Here is a 10,262-nt window from a genome sequence, read left to right as displayed (position 1 = left end):
ACCGGTGTTCTTCCGCTGCATAAGCACGGATACACGCCGATCAGCTGTTTGGATCTGCCTGCACTTTTAGGAACAAAAACTACAAACTGCAGAAATGAGTGATTCTGACAGCGACGATGACATGCCTGTGGACACAAGAGGATTTCTCTATGAACCAGAGTTTACAGAAGAAGAACTCCAGATGCCGACCCTACGTACCGAAGAAGAGAGGGGATAAAATTCTGTGCTAACGAGTGAGTAGGAGAGATTCCACGTTTCCTGTTGGTGCCGGTGCGTAAACTGTGAGCCCATGCCAACGAACCCAGAGAGCTTCTGCAGTCGGAAGAGGGACTTAGTGACAACAATACTTCAGGACCTTTCTGAATCAGAGGATACCAGCGGCTTACATACGGCTCCAGTCTGCATCACTCGTCATCCAAAGTTCCCTGCCTTACTAAACATCAGTGTTTTACGGACTTTCTTCAACTTTCCAAAGATAAATTGGAAAAAACATCCACGACCTGAAGGGCTAAATGGAAATTTGTCTCCAACGTAAGTTTTAATGATTTTACTGATTCATTGTTTTTGTTGTTTTTATAACACTATGACACAAACATTATCTACGTCGTACACTGGAATACGATAAAATCTGTGTTGAGACCAGGAGGTTTGCTTGTTAGAACAGTTGGGATAAAGGCAAGTACATCCCATCTTTTAAATTTGCAGAAAAGTGAGTTTAATTCACTGTAAAGACCAAAACAAAGGGGGTCTCTGGCAGCAAAGTCCAGAGCTGCAATTTTTTCTAGTAGAGCATGCAATTGCACCATGATGAGTTCCTGGACCTTATTTTCTCAACTTTGGCGAAATAGGAGGCCCCGTCCCCAGAGAATTGTAGCCTAGCTTGCCTGAAAGTCATCTGGGAATTTTCTCATTAAAGGGGAAGCGGCACTCATTGTGGCTTGCAGGAGCAATAGTGTAATGTAGCTCATACGGCCCCACTTAAAAAAAATCTGAAATATCCCTTTAAGGTTGTCTCAGATTTTTAACTATTTGCTTTGCCATCAGGAAGCGTATTTTTGTTTGCACAATTTGCGGACACAACATACAGTTCTTCCACCGGCAGCACACTGATCAGCTAATTGGGTCTATGATGTACTGTATATGCCAGCGATGTATTGTACAATTTGATATTTATAAATCTCATTTTTGCATAGCGTTAAGCACCAAATTCCCAAGATTACCTGGTGGACAGTGATGTCAGTAGGGTTTGTTATTTCAGCTTGATCTTCCCCTTCAGCGGTTAACACTGTGTTTGGATAAGGTATTGTGTGATATAATGCAAGGCTTGTCATAACTGGTTATATTTGTCCAAATAATACTCAAGTGTGTGGTGTCAATACAGCTATTTTACTGCTCCTGACCGAGTCAGAGCCTCCCTGACCTGGGATCAGAAATATCAAACATGTTAGATATACTGTACATGATTCCAGGTTGGACTGTCCCCAACGGAATAATCACTGGGAGGAGCAGACTGGGAAGCGTCACCAACCAGATGCTGTGGACAGCTCATAGACATAGCACATAAACACAACTATGCCTAGAGCTAAGTGAAATATTGAAGAAGAGGATGAGATTATGTCATATTTTACCCGTATCCTTTTTCATGTTTATTCATCGTTTGAAGTCACATTTGAGTTTCTGTGAGATCTTGTGTCTGTGGAAGCCCAGTGAAGTCATTACCATGAACGCTGTGTTTTCTAGTGTTTTTTCAGAGGATTGTGATGTTAAAAAATTTGTCAGAACTGCCCATATGTGTGTGGTCACCCTCAGTTACAAAATTGGTAAAGATCTGAAAGTCGTCTTTTGGCCAGCCTAAGGAAGCCAAGTGCATGATGTGTTGATCCCTTTTACATGTGTGACACAGCTGCTCTAACTTGGCATGTTGAGGCATGTAAATACTGAACCATTGATTCAAAATTAAATATTTATTGATGTTAAAGGAAAGTTTTTCCTTGCTGCTGTAACTTGCTAAATGCTGCAAAGTGCTCTGCTCATGGTGGATTCAGATGAGATAAGACGGAGTCCTGTCTGTAAGATGGAACTGGATCTTATCCTGTTGTTATGATTGTCACTAGGACTGGACCCAAAATGCAGAACTCAGGCAAGCTGGATTGTGAAAAATACAAGTGTTTATTTAGAGTGAACTCCGTGGTAATGGCGCCGTGGGTAACGAGCGGAGCAGTCCCTCTTTCCAGTGTCCTTCCACAGAGGGTAACTGGAGCTCAGGCAAAGGCAGGCAGGTTCAGCAGCAGACAGGGAAGCGATCAGCACGAGAGCAGGAAGCATGCACGGCAAACTCTGAATCTAGATGAAAACACAAGGACGTCAGCTTGACACACACAAAGACAAGCAAAACAAAAACATGCTTGAGGAGCCACGGACTCAGTGTACCACTTAAAACTGAAGTACGATCTGGCAACGAGTAGGAGAGAATCCGGAGTCTTTATAGGAGAGGGTTGATTATTGAGTGGCTTCACCTGGTGCTGCCTGCAGAATGGAAACCCCGCCCACATTCACCCACAAGACACAAACAAGGGGAAGAGACACAGGAGGAGGAGCAACAGACAGGGAAATGACAAAACACACACAAAGAGGGAGAGGAGAGGGCTGCCATGATGAGGATCATGACACCTGTCTTGATGTTGGGTCTTTGTTAATAACTTAACATAGAGTAAGGTCTAGACCTGCTCTGTTTGTAAAGCATTTTGAGATGTTGTGATATGCCGCTACATAAATAAACACTGAATGATTGATTTACCTGAAAACTGGGTATTGTTTGTGGAAATTGTCAGTATTGGTCTTGAATTTGAAGTGTGACGTTAACAGAACTATTGCACTGTTAAGTCATTCTTGCCAGTTGTTATGTTACTATTTATATCTTTACATGAAGTGTATGGGTTGGCTTCAAAGCAACATTAGATAAGTAGCAGCACTTTACCCTGATATGACCAACCTCCGCAGCAGTACTTTCAGAGGAGATTTGTGTACTCGGTGTTATTTTGTCTATCCTCTGCTTAAAGCAAAAGCATTGTAGGTGTTAATGATGAAAGCGGCCCCTTCAGGCAGATATAGCACTGTTAAAAAAGAGCTGTCATGTCAGACATTTGCCTCTCTCTCTGTCTGCTTTCTCTCTCCCTGTCTCTCTCTCAGTCCTCCAGTTCTTGATGTTCAGCTCCCAGTGGTATTCTTCCAGTCAAACCACCAGTGGGGGAATATCACCCGTTTCCTTACATGTCATGAGTGGAGCGAGGATGCAATTTTTAGTGCCAAAGTGTTTTTCTTTTTTTTCTCTTTTGAAGGAAAGTAGGCCAAGAGCATGAGGATTTTTTTAAAGACAGAATGACAGAGAGACACAGAGGAGAGAGGAAATGAAATGTGTAAACAAGAGAGTTTCCATCATATTTGTGACGTTTTGTTATTTGTTTGTGGGACATCCATCACTCTCGTACACATCGCGTCCTCTACTGAACGAAAACAGACAGCCGACATGAGGACAAACTCTTTCTCTTTGTTATTTCTTTCCTTGTTCCCTTTCTCTACATACATACATCACTGTCTTTCCACCTGATTCTACCTGATTTCACACGGTTAAAAGGTGAATGTTTGGCACGATTTCAAAAAATGATCACCCACAAAACGTTATAATGTAAAAGATCGCACACATACAATCAAAACAGATAAAAAGAGTTACTTTTGTATTAGACTGATCAGAATAATGTTGGGTGATGGATATGAAGAAAACATGTACTGTCCTTCAGGCTTTCTCTCTGGTGTGAAACTGTCACAAGAGTCAGTAGTTCTCACTTATCTGTCTAAAATGACAGTTTGACACTCCCTCTCTCTCCGTCTCGCACTCACACGCCAACACACACACACCCTCAGACAAAGAGGGAAGAGAGGAGGAGATTTTCCCTGAAGTTATATGTTAGTTTTTGTCAAAAACAAGTCTAGACTTTGAAAAGTGTAGTTCAGCTGGGGGAAAAAAGGATATATAAAATATCCAAAGAAGATAAAAAAATAAAGATATGCACAGCAGCTGACAGAGGAATAACTGAGTAGAGTCTCTTTAATGCAAAGACAGAAGTAGCATCATGTTTACAACACCACATGATCTCCCACTGGTGTTCAGATGGTACTTTCACAACGGTCAGCCTTCAAGGCAGTTCAGTGCTTCAGGTACCATGAGACATTCACTGGATGTTATCAGACAATGACATGGCCTTTATCAGTTTATTTAATTATCATAAGAATGCCTCAGAATGGACCATCTGAACCAGTTTCATGAAGTTAGATACCCATACCTTAATGTTTACACATCCCTGTATCAGAGAGAAACATTACAGGACTTGGAGCTATAAAAGAGAGAAGTGAAGTCAATTCAATTTAAACTTAATTTCCCATTGATCCCATACAGTCATAGAGTGTATATTAAAAATAGACACTATTACAGTTCTCCTGAAGTTAAGCCAAAACATTTGGAGCTCCCCTCACTAACTGGCTGCAGTATAGGGGATACAGCCTGCCTCTTCCATGTTAACAGATGGGACATGCTTCAAACTTCAAAAACAAGATGCACATGAAATACATTTTTGTATTGATCAAGGTTTCTGTCAAAGTAAGTTCTTATTGTGTTGATTTATATTAAAACATTCATTGTCTGATTTTTTTGTTTTTGTTTTTCTTTAGATCAGCAGAGTAAAAGAGAAAAATCAAGAAACGTAACTAACTCCAGCCCAGGAGTGATTGAACTTTCGTGAGTGTCAGCTTAGGACCGGTTTAAACTTCTGCATCAAATCTATGCCACAGCATCCACTGTAGGTCAAAGCCTACCCAAGTAGCCTGGCTTGCACCTCCTCTCATATTCTATCTTCTCGAACGTCTCCTATCGTTTCTTGCAACAATTGCAGTACAGTCAATTGCTGCTCAACATTAATTAGCTCCAGCCCCATCATAATATATTCGGGTTCAGTCACCATGGCTTCCTTTTCACAACAAGCACTGAATGTAGTGGAATCAGGAGCTGGCGATATAAGTAGCGTAGAAGTTACACTGCCAACTAGCGTTTAGGCCAAGCTGCAACCTCCGGTCTTAGAATATGAAGCCAATGCATAAGTACTAAAAACTGACTGAAATGTCTGCTCGAGTCTGGCTGCACACTTGAAACCATACACACCCCTTCAAAAAAGATGATCTCTATGACCAAAATGAACATGTTAACAGCCTGGTACAAAAAAGGGTTCAGGTCTGAAAAGCTTATTTCTTTCTCGGCACACATTGTACAGGGGTTCATTTTTTTTTTTAGAACTTGTTATTTTTTGAAGATATTAAGTGTCTTAAACTGTTTTGTACTTGTAAGGTTTTAAAAGCCAGTAAGCAAATGTTTTGTCCTTCAGTTTGTAGAAGTTTTTAAAAAAACAGAACATTTTGTGTAACCCCTGTATCACTGATACTTACACAGCTACAGCAATGAGGGGAGAGGACTCAAAGTAAATGTTGATTTTTTTGTCATGTTGATGTTAGACAGCACTATTCCCAGCTGTATTACAAAGATTGCGCGTGGAGTGGAACTGAAAATGTAAATAACAAGAGCGCAAGCACACAATGAGAGAGAGAGAGGGAGAGAGACATAGACAGAGAGGGAGGGAGGGAGGGAGGGAGGGATGAAAGTAAAAAAAAAAAGGACGACAGGACTGCTGCTGCTGCCACAGGAGAGGTTTCATGTAAAAATACACAGCCGGCTTTCCTGTCCAATTCGCCAAATTACTGGCGACCGGCTCTCCCCCTGAAGAGAAGAAGAGGGGGGTGAGATAGATGAAGTGTGTGTGTGTGTGTGTGTGTGTTTGTGTGTGTGTGGCGGGGCGTCCGACTCATCTCATTTACCGGCTTAGACAAGATCTCTCTGTCAGATACGTGCACACACACAGACACACACACACCGCCGAAGTCAGCCCTCTGAAATATTTACTAGCCTCATGTGGGGAAATCTCTAAGGATTATCCCCAATAACCTGTTTAACTTAATCCTTATCTCGCACACATGAATAATAAATCCTCCCCCTACTCTGTCCCTCTCTCTCTCTCTCTCTCTCTCTCTCTCTCTCTCCTCCAGAAGAAGTAACGCCTCTCTCACCTTACTCTTCATCACCCTCCCTCTCTCCCTCCCTCTCTTCTTTTCTCTCACTCACTCACTCCATCTGGTTCATGAACATGAGCTGGCTGCTTTCTCTGCCTCTCCAAGCGTCTTTGAGCGGTTTTGACATATGCGCTCCCTCTCCGCTTCTTTGCCTCTGTCTTTCTTCTCTCTGTCTGTCTATCCACCAATACCATACCACTCCATATACCTCTCTCTGTCCCCCCCCCCCCCCCTCCCCCCTCCTCCAGGACCAGGAAGAGTAGAGGTTGCAGGGAGCACCAGCGAAGAAGACTGACCACAATAACAGGAAGAGGAAGTGGGCAGTGACCTGTGTGTGAGAGAGAGAGGGGACTGTGGTTCGGACAGCTGGGGTTCAACATTGCACTTTTGGCTTTTGGGTGAGAAAACCACATCAGAGACCACAGGAAGAAAAAGCGCAAGAGACACTCCAAAACCTGTTGGAATCCTGAGGGGGAACCTTTGATAACCCAAGGAGAAAAAACAAGGCAACAAAACAACTTTAAACTGGAGCCATTGGAGTTTTCACCTGTTTGAGAAAACCCTCAGTCGGTTGCGGTCTTAAAGACTGTGCAATTTTGTATTTCGTAATCCAACTCTGGGATACATTCTCCTTCAAGAGGCATCCACCAATACTTAATCATCACGGACTTATCTTCTCCACAGTCCAGAAAAAAAGGATTTGTACTGAAAACCTGGTTAAAAAAAAAAAGCCACGGGAGACAGAAATCCCTGCCTGTACAACAACACCTGCTGCTCTCTTTCAACATCAGAAAGCGCCCACAGTCAAAAAGAAAAGAAGCAAGAGCAGGGAAGAGACAGAGTTGAATCAGGAGGCGGTTTTACTCCCTGTTGAGCACACGACCACCTACCAGCCTCTAATTTCTACCACAACCTGCCACATTAATAAAGAATAAGCCCAGTGAGTGAGGAGGGGAGCCCGTTTCAAGGATTTCATTTTGTGCGGAAACAAAGGTCTGAACACTTCTACTTGAATTGGACTACCAGTCTGTGCGGTGAGTTCTCTTTTTCTGTTATAAGGTAGTGAAAATGAAAATACTGATTTCACTCTATGTTTTGTGTGTGCATGTACATCCAGTGCTTTCCTCTTTATCAAATGAAGGTGTAAGTGATTATTTCCTTGTAACTGAAAAGCAGTGTTGTAATGCAGCTTTTCCCAAAAATGTAACCCAGATCCTTTGGAAAACCCTCCAGGCTACTTCCCCAGTCACCCCAGGGTAAAACCCTCATCAATACCGGTCAAACTGTGTGGAAGAAGGTACAGAAATAACTTGATACGGTGGTTATAACCCCTGTAAGGACAGACTGTCGCCAACCGTCACAGTTCACATATGTTACACCAATGATCTCGGACAGCTCGATGTAGATTTGAATGCTGTAATTGAGTGCTCCCCGCCACCCCCACCCTCCCCATTTTTCCCCAGAGGCTGGACTGTCATTCCTGAGCACAGACGGCTGTGACCATTAAGACGATACAGGATGATCTGTAGACAGACACAAAAAATCTAAATCCACCAGGAGGATATCAGCTGTTCATTTTTTGAGTTCCACTTAAGAAAATCTCATTTTTATTCTGCATCTGTCAACTTCATGTCAGGTTTTTGACGCCATGAAGTATTGATGACACCATTTTATATTTGTGAAGCAGTCAAAAGACTGTTGAGTGGTGCTATAATGTGGAATTGTTGAATCAGAACTCCCTGCTATACATTAATGATTGATCTTATTCTTTCTCATACACTTTCTCAAACAGCTCTGTCAGTAAAACGTCAATTTAGGATTGTTTGAAAGGTTTCTTGGGGAATTTCTGATGCTGTGATATGTGGTGTAGTCGGCTTGGACTTCATTACAAGACTTTTTATATTCTGTCCACACGGTAACAGTATCTCCTTTGAAAGATGTATTTTCTCATTATAACTGGATCCATCGCCCACAGTGACAGAGGTGACTTGATTCGGTCATTGCATCAAAAGCTGTAGATGCAACTAAACCCACTGGTCTAATTCCTGGAGAGGGAACTATCAGGGAGGAAAATCCTTTGGGTGCCATCTGGGAGACTTCACCCTCTCGCACACACACATACTAATACACACATGCACACGCACACACACACAAGATTCCTGATTAGAGACATTCGTTCGTTCATTCAGATATATGTCAGAGTGGTTGACAAGCTGTCCAGATGTGGTGATGTTGGCTCAGCTGAAGTTTCTGATTACAACTGAGAGACCCAGTTAGGGTTTTATTTTCAGTGTCTGACCTGTATTCTACACTTCACTGACTGTCACACACGTGTATTTGGACAAGATTTGATTTCCTTAAACAATATGTTAATTGTTTTTCACAACCTATCTCCGGGGAATGCATCAATAGGGACATTCAATCATCCAAACAAGAATAATTAGATTGACTTTGACATTTCAGATGGGGACAAATACAACAACATAGTACAAGAAAACACAATATTCTATGAGAATGACTTGAAATTAAATGTATCATAATTGGTTCAAGTCTCCCTCTCAGACTGATATGGAGAATATGATGCCTGATTTATTTTAGTGTTTTGTGCTGATTGGCATATTTTACTGTGCCAATCAGCACCACCTGCAGTTGTAAGGTTTTGTCTACAGACAAAACTAATGAAGCACCATATTCATGAATTCTACGTTCATGAAATATGTTTTATAAGAACCGGAAAATCTCTATTTTTGGGGAGCTGTAGTTGAAAATTTGTGCCTTGAGCAAAGACGGGGGCTGACAGCTGAGCCAAAACCAATGTGGATAACACACTCAGCTTTAAATTAGCTTCAGATGTCTGTTGGTCATTACTGTCAGTTTTAAAGCAAGACAAAATCCTTTATTACCGGTTCACTTTGATTGAACCAGATTGCTCTGATTGTGTAAAAAAAACACAATAAACTAGAAAAGAATGAACACCAATCAGAGCCTGGATACACCCCGTGACAGGGCAGTGTCAGTGAGGACACAGTGTGCATTTTTGTGCATATGTTTGTGAGTGTGTGTCTGTGTGTGCGTGGGTGAGTGTGTGCGTGTGGTAGCGGGTCCTGGTGTGACTTGCTGGCCGACAGATTGTTAGAAGCTGCTCTGTGATTAAACATGTTTTAATCTCAACAACAGACACCCACTACAGTACTCAGCACTCTGACACCACACACAGATTTGAAGCCTTGGAATCAGTTCCTGTGGCACATACACACAGATGATCAAAGTCCAGATTTTAGGGTAGTTAAAGTAGACTAAAGTAAAACAAACTGTATCAAAGACGTCATTTAAAGAGAGATCTGCATGTAAGAAGACTTAAAGTCTGAAGCTCAACAAGGGACTCATTTGGTGATAAGAATTGTTTGGTCTGGATGGACTAAATGGGCATGTTTTTTGTCCTCAAAGTCTTTCCTCTAACAGGCCTAGACTTCAATCAACCTGTGGCTTGTAGGCACCAATTTTACACAGGTTCAACCTCTGGGGAGTTGAAATAAACGTCACAGATTCCATTATGCTTCAGATAGTAAAGGTTTCATGTTGGGATGGTGCAAGCCATCAATGATGTGATCATGAATGTTATTAAGTGGTATCATCTTGGGAGCAAGAACAACCTTGGATAAACTTCATGGAACCCAGCCAATGGATGTTTCTTATATGAGGTGGATATTTCCGGCCAAAGGTGCAATTAAAGATTGTCTACAATTAAAACACAGTCTATCCTCATGGTACCATGGATGGCCTTAATTAACCTCATGGCAACCAAGCTAGCTGTTTTTTTTTCTTTAAAAGGTTCATCTTTTGCAGATGATGAAAATCTGCATAGATGTGAATATTTCTTGTGCCAGAGTGAAAACTGACCTGGACATGCTAATACTGGTCAAGTTCACAGGGGTCATCCACATCTACAGGATTATCTCTGGGCACAATGATTACACTTGATACAAACAGTAAATCACAAACTATAGCCCCCTGAATCGTAACTTAGTTGGCATTTAAGTCAACATATCACCACATGGAGGGATTAAACAACTGAAACACAACCACTCCTG

At 41.9% G+C, this 10,262-nt stretch overlaps 1 protein-coding gene across 2 annotated transcripts in view; it reads left to right on the top strand.

The window, feature by feature from the left end:
- The first annotated feature begins 403 nt into the window (after positions 1–403).
- cdh5 (cadherin 5) overlaps positions 404–10,262 on the top strand; it is a 46,034-nt gene continuing 36,175 nt past the window's right edge. Inside the window, exons 1-2 of one of the 2 annotated variants that reach the window (XM_034681440.1) lie at positions 404–531; positions 6,420–7,205. The gene's annotated coding sequence lies outside the window, so the exon portion shown is untranslated. Of the gene's footprint in view, positions 532–6,419; positions 7,206–10,262 lie in introns of those variants that run through there. The other variant, XM_034681442.1, reaches the window with a different exon arrangement.

Source organism: Notolabrus celidotus, chromosome 4, assembly GCF_009762535.1.
Source record: "Notolabrus celidotus isolate fNotCel1 chromosome 4, fNotCel1.pri, whole genome shotgun sequence".
Classification (NCBI taxonomy): domain Eukaryota; kingdom Metazoa; phylum Chordata; class Actinopteri; order Labriformes; family Labridae; genus Notolabrus; species Notolabrus celidotus.
The sequence above is the reverse complement of the archived record's forward strand: the minus strand, read 5'-3'. Positions and strand labels throughout refer to the sequence as shown.